This window comes from Malaclemys terrapin, chromosome 5, assembly GCF_027887155.1.
Source record: "Malaclemys terrapin pileata isolate rMalTer1 chromosome 5, rMalTer1.hap1, whole genome shotgun sequence".
Taxonomy (NCBI): Eukaryota; Metazoa; Chordata; order Testudines; family Emydidae; genus Malaclemys; species Malaclemys terrapin.
In genome coordinates, this window is record NC_071509.1 from 39,757,803 (window position 1) to 39,769,154 (window position 11,352).

Sequence of the window (11,352 nt, forward strand, 5' to 3'; positions counted from 1 at the left end):
TTTTCCAGTCACTGTGCAGACATTAATTACACTCACAGCATCCCAATGACATTGGTAAGTGTGTTATTCTCCCAGTTTTGTAAAGTGACACAGAGAGGTGAAGGCCCAGTTCCTTAAGGTACTTAGGTACCGGCTTCTTTTGGTAGCAAAGTCCACTACTTAGGAGTCATTCATACCTTCAAAACTGCTGCTCCGCTGCCACCTAACCCCACAGGTGCCTAAATCCCTAGGCACTGAAAGGCATGTTTATACTGCAGCTACCAGGTATGATTCCCAGTACACATAGAGAGACTCACAGTAGCTCAGCTTAAGCTAGAAACAGTAGTGTGGAACTTGCGCCACTGACAGCAGCTCAGGCTAGCTGCCTAAGCTGGGACCCAGGGGTTAGGTGGGCTTGAACTTGGGCAGCTAGCCCAAGCCACTGCCAGTGCTGCAATGCTCACACTTCTATTTTTAGCATTTTAGCTCAAGCTGAACTAGAGTGAGTCTATCTACACTTCCCAGCTGTAGTGTAGATACAAACTTATACACAACTCAATATTCCCAAAGCCACCTAAGCACTGATTCCACCCAACAGCTAACAAGTCACTCAGAGTCTTAGCTGAAGCCAAAGCCCCAGAGCAGGATTCTCAAACTAGATGGGGAAGTGCCTATCTCACCAGCAGGGCCAAATCCAATTGGTGTGCTCAGTGAATACCTGTCAGAGACTGGGACATAGGTGGTCATATCCAGTGGTCGGAGCAGGAATTAGTAGCCAGGAATAGGAGCCCAGGGTGAGAAACGGAGTCAGAGCCAAGGTTAAGAGAGGGATTAGCTGCACTAAGGCAAAACAGGAGCAGGACTATGAACAAGACTGGAGCAAAACCTACCCTAGCCATGAGCAAATGCATCAAGCAGCTACCAAACTACTGCTGCTATTGGTCTTAAGGTTAACTGATCTGCTGACTCTTTCTGCCAATCAGTCAGTGTAGCCAATCAGGCAGCCTACTACAAGCCAATTACACTCATTAGGTTGCCTGGAGACTGGGTCTCCTGCAGGCCCTGTCCTATGTAACACCTGTTATCTGCCAGTCCCCTCATCAGGATGGCCAGTGCAAACCACTGGTGGGGGGGAAATAGCTCCTGCACAAAAGCCAGCCAGGGGTGCAGGGACATATAGCGCAAACCTGAGAGATGTATTGAGTGTGACCAGAATTGAGAGAGAGAGATGGTTTCAGTTTCTTAGGCATAAGCTACTTAAGCAGCTGACCGAATGTAGGTATCTAACTCCAGGAGATGAGTTGTGGCTGAAGATTTTGAGTGGAGGCATCTATCTCTGGCCCATCAGCCACATATCACCAGATCAGCTTCTTAGGCAGCTATGCCCCTCTCCTTTGTATATCACCACAATGATGTTGTGTGGCTCCCCATTCAGCTTGCTAATTTCTGAAAAGCTCTTTCTTACATGCCTAACTCTCCCCATTCATTGTATGGGAGTCTGAGGGCCTACCTTGGGGCTGAAAATTCCTGTGGATGGTGGACTACCTAGGGGTTAGGCATTGCTCCATTCAATACTGCAATGTCTAAGTACGTTTAATGATCTGACTAAAGTGACTCGACCAAGATCACACAGCAAGTAAGTGTCAAAGGTCCACACTGGTATAATTTACAGATATATCCATGGGAGGGGTTTCCTGGTGGCAGGAAAATTCCATGAGGAATTTTTATAGGATCAGTTTATTGGAACCCAGTGAACCTATGGTATTTTCATGAGACCAGGATTATTCACATAGGTACCCCTTTTCTCTACATTAGCTCTGAAGGCTTCTGTTCCCATTCAGGCTCCCTGACAGCACAGCTCTAGTGGAATCATCTTGCTAGGAAATCCCAAGCAAGCAGCTGCCCCCAGCAAATACCACCTACTCATAATGGTTCTTACTGAGAGAGTCTCCTAGCACAAAGGGGGGAGGGCTCGTGAATAGTTAATGCAGTCCCAGTCTCCATTTGGCATGGAGGTGACCGACCACACCCACACCTACACAGAGTAGATGGAAAAGTTAGGTGTAGAGGTAGAGGATCCCCTCAGTGTTTCTTCTATTGGAGCCCTACTGGACCCACAGACAGATTACACCTAAGGAGTTTGTGTAACCAGCTGGTGAATATGTTACAGGTTCCCATTGGTGCCAATCTGCAGAGGTTAGGAGTTATTACTACATCTGCTATGGTGCTTTAATTCAAGCTGTAGCAGCTCATGCTTTTTGGCTATGAAGGCCTCTGGTTCAAGCTCCAGTGTATCAACTAAGAGGCTGGCCATCAAACTTCAGCTCTTAGTTTCTTCCTCAGCCCATCTGTAGTTTTGTGAAAGATTTTTCAGGCAGTGTCATGGCTGAGTAAGAGCCTCGTTAATCCCAGAGGGAGTGTGGTCATGCAGCTGTAAGGAGGGAAACAAACATTTGCATGGTCTCACTTTGGGTGCCAAAAATATGCCGAGTTTAATATATTCAAGTCATCTTCTTTTTGTGCAGTCCTTGCTATGGTACATATGCTTCAGATCAAAAACAGAGTTTTACTGCTAAATGGTGCTGGACGCCCATTCCTACACTTGTTTTCCCTTCGGCCTGTCAGAACTTGTTTGATTGCACTGGTCTACAATTTTTGAGAAGTCATCTGCTTCAGAGATAAAATGTGCTATTTATTATGTATTTTGATGTGCTGAATTCAAATGTGACAATTAAAACAACTGATTGGCTACTGTTTCTAAGATATTTAAGTTTTTACATTTTATGTCTATGTATATTGTGTAGATAGTAGAGGTTTAATCATAAATTGTAAACCTAGGTCTTTTCGCGTGTTTATGGTTGCTTTATATGATAATATTTCACCTGTCCTGTTTATGTAACACTTTAAAAATCAGCAAAAGTGTTATATAAATAAAATTGATTATGAAACAAAAGGCAAAAAACTATTATGTACATAGTTTAGTCCTATTCAGTGGCTTGTCTCTTGTATCCATCAAATGGAGCATCTCTTGTCGCTGTCCAGCAATAGTCTGCAAGCATTGATGGGCTCCATTTGCCATGATAGCGTTTCTCCATTGTTGCAATGTCCTGGTGAAATCGCTTGCCGTGCTCGTCGCTCACTGCTCCGCAGTTCGGTGGAAAAAAATCTAGATGAGAGTGCAAAAAATATATCTTTAGTGACATGTTGCAACCAAGACTTTTTATGCCTTGAGGAGGTTTTCCACAAACAACCTGTAGTTGTCTGCCTTATTGTTTCTGAGAAAATTTATTGCCACTAACTGGAAGGCTTTCCATGCCGTCTTTTCCTTGCCACGCACTGCATGGTCAAATGCATCATCTCGAAGAAGTTCACGAATCTGAGGACCAACAAAGACACCGTCCTTTATCTTAGCTTCACTTAACCTTGGAAATTTTCCACGGAGGTACTTGAAAGCTGCTTGTGTTTTGTCAATGGCCTTGACAAAGTTCTTCATCAAACCCAGTTTAATGTGTAAGGGTGGTAACAAAATCTTCCTTGATTCAACAAGTGGTGGATGCTGAACACTTTTCCTCCCAGGCTCCAATGACTGTCGGAGTGGCCAATCTTTCTTGATGCAGTGGGAATCTCTTGCATGACTATCCCATTTGCAGAGAAAACAACAGTACTTTGTGTATCCAGTCTGCAGACCAAGCAAGAGAGCAACAACCTTCAAATCGCCACAAAGCTGCCATTGATGTTGGTCATAGTTTATGCACCTCAAAAGTTGTTTCATGTTGTCCTAGGTTTCCTTCATATGTATTGCATGACCAAATGGAATTGATGGCAAAACATTGCCATTATGCAGTAAAACAGCTTTAAGACTCGTCTTTGATGAATCAATGAACAGTCTCCACTCTTCAGGATTGTGAACGATGTTGAGGGCTGCCATCACACCATCGATGTTGTTGCAGGCTACAAGATCACCTTCCATGAAGAAGAATGGGACAAGATCCTTCTGATGGTCATGGAACATGGAAACCCTAACATCACCTGCCAGGAGATTCCACTGCTGTAGTCTGGAGCCCAACAGCTCTGCTTTACTCTTGGGTAGTTCCAAATCCCTGACAAGGTCATTCAGTTCACCTTGTGTTACGAGGTGTGGTTCAGAGGAGGAGGATGGGAGAAAATATGGGTCCTGTGATATTGATGGTTCAGGACCAGAAGTTTCATCCTCTTCCTCTTCCTCGTCTGACTCAAGTGAGAATGATTCTGGTGCATCAGGAACCGGCAGTTCTTCTCCGTGGGGTACTGGACATATAGCTGATGGAATGTTTGGATAATGCACAGTCCACATTTTCTTCTTTGACACACCTTTTCCAACTGGAGGCACCGTGCAAAAGTAACAATTGCTGGTATGATCTGTTGGCTTTCTCCAAATCATTGGCACTGCAAAAGGCCTAGATTTCCTTTTCCTGTTCAACCACTGGCGAAGATTTGTTGCACAAGTGTTGCAGTATATGTGTGGGGCCCACCTCTTGTCCTGATCTCCAATTTTGCAGCCAGAATAAAGGCGACAGGCTTTCTTAACCGTAATGGTTATACTGCGCTTTTGTGATGCAAAAGTCACTTCATCACAAACATAGCAGAAGTTATCTGCACTGTTCACACACGTACGAGGCATCTCTGCTCACTTTGGCTAAACAGAAATGTGTCCCTTTGCAAAATCAAACACTGACAAATAAGAGAGCACGACACTGTATGATTTCTAGAGCTGATATAGGGCAATTTGTTCAGCAGAGTGATGTAAGCTTTGTTATGATTGCATCATCCATGACTTCTAGGAATAACATGATGCAATTCATATCATGCATGACACAATACCAGCTTCAGATTGCATCATTCATTGTTTTGCCTAAAAAGCAAGTACTGTCCAAACCCAGTCATAGATTTATTCATAGATCCAGTCAAAGATGTATTTTAGTCATTTCTGGTTTAAATTGAGATCCCTTCCCTTTATAACTCACTTATCCTCCGCCATTCCCAAGTCAAGGGTCGTATATACTGACCCAATAGCATATCTTGAAAACTAGAGCCAATGAACAATTTTAAGCACCATTTTCGTTCTCAGTGACCCAGAATTAGTAAAGTTTGACTACATTTATTTCAGAAGCATTTTGGCTGTAGAGCAGTGTTGTTGGCCTATTACTCCTGAGCAATTTTTAAAGCCAATAACTTTTGAACCACTGCCAAATAAAGGCTCTGTTCTCTTGATGTCCTGTGCAAGCGCTAGAAAGAGAAGACCTAATCTTTTTTCGCAAAGCTAGATTCAAAATGTAGTCTCTCAATAAATAAATAAATGACAGACAACAGACTAAAAGCTCGATCTCTGTGAACAGAAAGGATGAGCTTTATTGTATGGGACTCTCAAAGCCTGAGTCACCCTGCACTCCCCCTTGTTTAATAAAACAACTTCACAATTGAAACTGTCTGATATATAAATGCATGGTATCCTCCTGTGACTTGCATTTGTAGCTACCCTTTTCTAACAGCAACAGATTTTTTTTTCCCAAATGGAGCTTAAAAAATAAATAAAATCACATTATAAGTACAAATCAGAATTCATCTGGAAACTGCCACTCTTTAGCATTAAGAGTGAGCTACCATGCATCACTGAGACTAGGTGATTTATAATGTGTGACTTTTGAGGGGAAGAAATTATTACTTGATCACATATATAGCATGCAGCTATCTGGGTGTAGTATTAAGCCATTGCGTCTAATCCAGGGGTTCTCAAAATGAGGGTTGAGAGCCTCAGGGAGTCGTGAGCTTATTACATGGGGGGGTCGTGAGCTGTCAGCCTCAACCCCTAGCCCCACTTTGCATCCAGCATTTATAATGGTGTTAAATATATAAAAATGTGTTTTTAATTTTTAAGAGGGGTTGCACTCAGAGGCTTGCTATGTGAAAGGGGTAACCGGTACAAAGGTTTGAGAGCCACTGCTCTAAACCATTACATTAAATTCTTAGTCTGAAGGCAGAAAAAGTGGCTCTCCGTTACACCAGTACAAAACCAGAGTAACTCTAGTGTAACTGAAAGCAGAATCTGGTCCCAAATGCCCATGCACATAAGGATCTGGTTCTTATTCTGTACTGCAGAGGAATACATTTTTAAAATATCCTTAATAGGCTCAGACTAGCCTCTTGAACCAGATTCCAGTTGACCAGCTGAAGTCAGAATAAACAAAACCAACATATTTTACATCTTCCAAATAGGGCTCCATGACTTCAATTGTAGTATATTACTTGATGATAAATGGTGCCATAAATGATACTGCAAGCTATAAAGTTGCAGAATAAATAAAAGCAGAATTCAGCAGAGTTCATTTTATTTTCTTTGAACCATTAACCAAGCGTTGCTATTATCTTCTCTAACAGAAACTGGTGATTACAAAGGGTTTGCATTTTCTACTGCTGAGCTGAATAGACAGATTAGAATGCTAACAGATTCTTTTTTTGGATGGAGAGAGCCTCATTCTGCTCTTCCCGGGGTAAATATCCTAATAGCTGTGAGATTGAACAGGGTACACAGGAGGATCACTTGACTGGGAACTGGGAAGAGGTTTCAAGAGCAGGTTTACTAACAATCTTAATCCACTGCAACACCAATCCATTTACATCCTTACGAAAGCAATGATGAAAGAAAACAAAATAAAAAATGGCACAGCTAAAATAATTTCATGATCTCATACTATTCCTTTTTATGTACTTGTGACTATCACTTTAAATGATGGAGCATCTCAGCATTAGTAGTATAGTAAAAACATTGAAATAGAAGAGCTCTTTTGATTCATTCCACTTCTTTCTGGCATCAGGAGTACAGCTACTCCATTTTTGCTCTCTTTATTTTTAGCTGTTCTCAGGAATAAAAAAAATAAAAATAGAAAAACCATACAGGAATGAAATGACCAGAGGACCTGGTTTATCTCTGGAAAAAAAAATTGATTTGAAAAGACATATATCGTGATCTACTTAAGGAAGATACTTATTTCTGACATGTTGCTGACTAGGCTTCTGATACATATTTTGATATTTCACAATGAATTATGTCAAATTATCTGCACCACTACACAATGTAGTTTATTACATCAAATTATGGCAAGTCATATCACAAAAGAGTAGTTGTGAGAAACACACTATTTTGCATAATGGATGCTACATATCAATTAGAGCTGCATGGATATTAAAATACCCACTTCTGCCTTTAACCCAGTGCACTTGACTGTGACTGATAAACAGTCCCAAATTGTCACATCCAGAAGATAACCCTGTAGGAAGTTAATTATATGAAACAAATCACAGAAGTTTCTTAGTGTTGTAAAGTCAGTCACAGAAGTATTATCTTGTAGAGGCATTGTTTGAAGGAATGATGAATGTCATACATTTGGGTAAATAAATGCATGATAATCAAAATAATATCCTGTCTCTGAGAGTATATCTTGCATGACTACAGACACCTGCATCAAATTCTCCAGCAACAAACATGCGGGTGCAGGATCAGGCCACAATTCTCCAATAACATGGTGGATACTGAATCTCATCAAATAAATATATAGATTATGAATTTCTCATTTATGTATCAGGAGCAATAGCAGAAGTTATAACTAAGATAGCATCTGATTTTTCATGATAAACCCTTGCTTAAATTGCATAACTATCATTTGACATTTTTTTAATTTTAAAAATTCAAATTTTGACATGAAAAAATGATATTGGACTGATTTTTTTCCACATTTTTCAATTTCCTAAAACATTTATCTTTTAAGTTAAAATTTCTGAGGTTGGTCTCCGCCTGGAGGTAAAAAGTGAATACAGTTTTCCCATTTTATGCAGGAAAACTGTATTTACTTTTCAGTGTCCTTGGACTTAAAAATAGCTGAACTATTTTTGATCAGACTTTCCAGCAAATATATGTATAAACTTTCTTCCATTTCTTTAATATCTTTGGTGCCAAAATGGCTGTGGGTGGGGCACTGAAATTTTTCATACAAATAGCCCTAATTGCTCCTTGGCAAAAATTGATTTTGATTCGACTGAGTTGTGAGGGCTGGAAAAATGCTGTTGATACATGTGCAGTATATTTGGTATGAATTTTACCCCAGTTTTACAAATATTCTGAAGGATATGAGGCTGAGTTGTACATGTTTATGTAAAAAGAACAGGAGTACTTGTGGCACCTTAGAGACTAACTCTAATAAATTTGTTAGTCTCTAAGGTGCCACAAGTACTCCTGTTCTTTTTACGGATACAGACTAACACGGCTGCTACTCTGAAACATGTTTATGTAGCTAACCTAGGTGTACTGAGAACAACTCAGTGCTCGGTACAAGTTCTTTCCTCGATGAATGTATTGCTTCTGCAAGACAGAACATTCCAAAGGTAAACAGCCAAACAGTCATAGATTATGGAATTAAAAATAAAATAATAAAAATCAGGAAATTCCATCAAACAATTATGTTAAGAGATTGCTTAACTTTACAAAAAGACTTGTAAATCGGGAACTGCAAAACTTAAAATTGCATACATAACCTTAATTCTGGCTCCACTTGCATGTTGTTTATGATTCAATCTTTTCCTTCTCTATCACATGCTGTTTCTCAAAGTGTGCTGTAGAATATTCTACACACGCTTGTAAAATGCTTCATGCATGGTGAGTGGTGAATTCGCTTCTGATGTACTATAGCACATAATGAATGTGGCAAGGTCCATCCACATTCTTGCACTTTTTGTACAGTCAGTTTGCCTATGTAGTGTAGTGTGCATTAGGAGCAAATGCTGAGCTATTCTTTTTATGTATATATAATTCCTTTTATTTTTTAATCAGATGGACTGTATAATTTACAATCTGGCTAATTTGGGGCCAAGGCACCCCTGGGATAGCTTTTATATTCTGGGCGAAAGGGCCAAAGTGACATAAAAAGGGTCTAAAAGTATAAGCCCCAGTTCCAGCCAAGGGAGATTTCTCAGGAGCAGGAACTGAAAAAGACAGCCATAGGCTGATTTATGAGGACGTCCTCAAACTCTGGATTAGTGAAGGCACGTCTCAGGAGGGACATATCAAGAGCACGGCTTCAATAGGTATTACTTTGGGGGTTCTGGGCAGTCCTACTGCATCTAGGAATCTGGGGACAGGCTGCTGTAATTTAGAAAGGCTCTGCTAGAACAGCCTAGAATTGAATTGGAAGGGTGCAAGAGTGCTATAAAGATACATTACCACACCCCTCTCTGTCTAGCTGTGTGCTGGTCCCCTCAGAGGTGCAGCAAAGAATATCACTCTTACTATTCAAGGAATAAGATACTACTTAGAGCAGGGGTCTCAAAGTCCCAGCCCGCTGGCCATCTGCGGCCCGAGAACCTCCCCACTGCGACCCATGGAGGAGAGACGCATGCAGACAAGCTGCCAGCAATGTCTGCTGCAGGCGCCTCCTCCCTCCCCCACAATCCGTGACCTACCCTGTGGGCGATTAAGGAATCACGGAAGTGGCGGACCCATAGATAGGCCACAGCGGCCTACCCTCCGGTCCTCTTACCCTCCCCCATGAGGGCCCTCGCGGCCCGGAGGATCTGATGAAAATCCCCCCATCGCTGGAGTGCAAGTTGTACCTTGTTGCGGGAGCCACGGACGTCCTCAAGGAACTCCCATATCTCCTCTCTCAGCGTACGGGGGGATGGGGTTACTGATCTATGGCTTTCCCCAGTGGGGCCCCTGTCACAACCCCGCGGCCCACCGAGACGGACAAGCAGGGGGCAGACCCTCAACGTGGCATCCGATGGGCCGACGCCACGTGGCCCGCCTCAGATCCTGGCTCAATTAGGGGCAGCGGAGGGAAAATAGCAGCCTCTGGTGGGTTGGGACAGGGAAAAACAAAAGCCGCTCCTTGGGGGTCATCCTCTGGGCTATGGAAGGAGACAGCCCCAGTGGCAGCAAAAGCATCACGGGAACTGGAGGGGACCGGGACAGAGTCTGTGTCAGGGGCAGGGACGGAATCAGGAATAGGGACAGGGGAAGGGGCGATATTGGGATCGGGGGTCCCAGCAGCCAGGCCACTGGGTGAGGGGGGTGACACCCCACAAATGGGCTCAGGGATTTGCGGGGAGGGAGGTGGGCCCTCGGCGATGCCGGGCTTGTGCTCCAAGGCAGATGGTAAGGCCACAGCATCCGTAGGTGGAGAATCAACTACGGGGCCCCCACCCAGAAAGGAGGTCGGCTGCCCCTCAGCCACGAGGGAGTCCCCTGGCGACTCGGGTCCCGGCTGCGTGGCACTGGCCGTCACCTCAAGAGGCTCGGTGGCTGCTAGCAGGGTGCCATCAGCCGCCAGGTTCGTGGAAGAGTCCAGGGGCTCCTCGGAGGTGGGAGCAGAGACAGTGGATAAGGGGACGGAACACAGGGAAAGGGGGGCCGAGGCAAGGTCGCTCAGATCGAGGCCCGCTGGCAGAGGGTCATCCTCCCCCTGGGTAACCAGGGTGAGACCCAGGGCCTCGATCTCCTCATAAATGGAGGGGAGATCACCTTCCACCACCCCAGGACTCTCCCTGCCAGCACCCGAAGCGACGCTCGCCTTGGTGCTTGCAGGGACTTCAGATTGTAAGGGGGCGAGAGGGGCCCCATCAGGGGCTTCCATAGGAAGGGACTCCGGAGGAGGGGCAATATTACCTTCCGGTGCTGCCACAGCGTCCCCAACTGGCACCAATAAATGGGAATTGGCAGGGGGCAAAGCGGAAGGCTCGGCATCAGTGCCCCCTTCCTGGTCTTCTGGGGGGCTACCGCATCAGATGGGAGGAGCGGAGCTCGAGTCTTCCACTTGCCCCGCTTCCCCTGTACTAAGGACTAGCCCTCCATGGCATCATCTGGTGGCTGGCTAACAGGGGTTGGGTCAGGGAGCAAGGGCGAAGGCTCAGGGACTCGGGGAGGCAATGGTGGGGCAGCATGTAGGAGGGAGGATTTTTCCTGAGGCATGCCCTTTTCTATGCCCGGTGGTATCCCTACCTCACCCTCCTCCACAGGCCCCAACAGATCGCAGGTGGCAGAGGCGGGGCCCTCCCACTCGTCTGGGCACACTGGGGGAAGATACCCCTTGGGCCCGAGCGGGAGCTTTGGTGGGAAAGAAAGGAGGAGGGGCGACTTCTGGCACCGGACAGCCAAGGGCACCGGCGATGACGGGGCCGGCGCCCTGCCGGGTCTCGGGGGTCCCGGATGCCCCTCCATGCCGGGCCAAGGGGCAATCCCTCCGGACGTGTCCCATCGCCCAGCAGAGGTAGCACCGGGCCTCACCCGTCGAATAATGCACCCGATAGCGGGCCCCCTGGTAGGGGACCAAGAAGGACCCCTCGAGCATC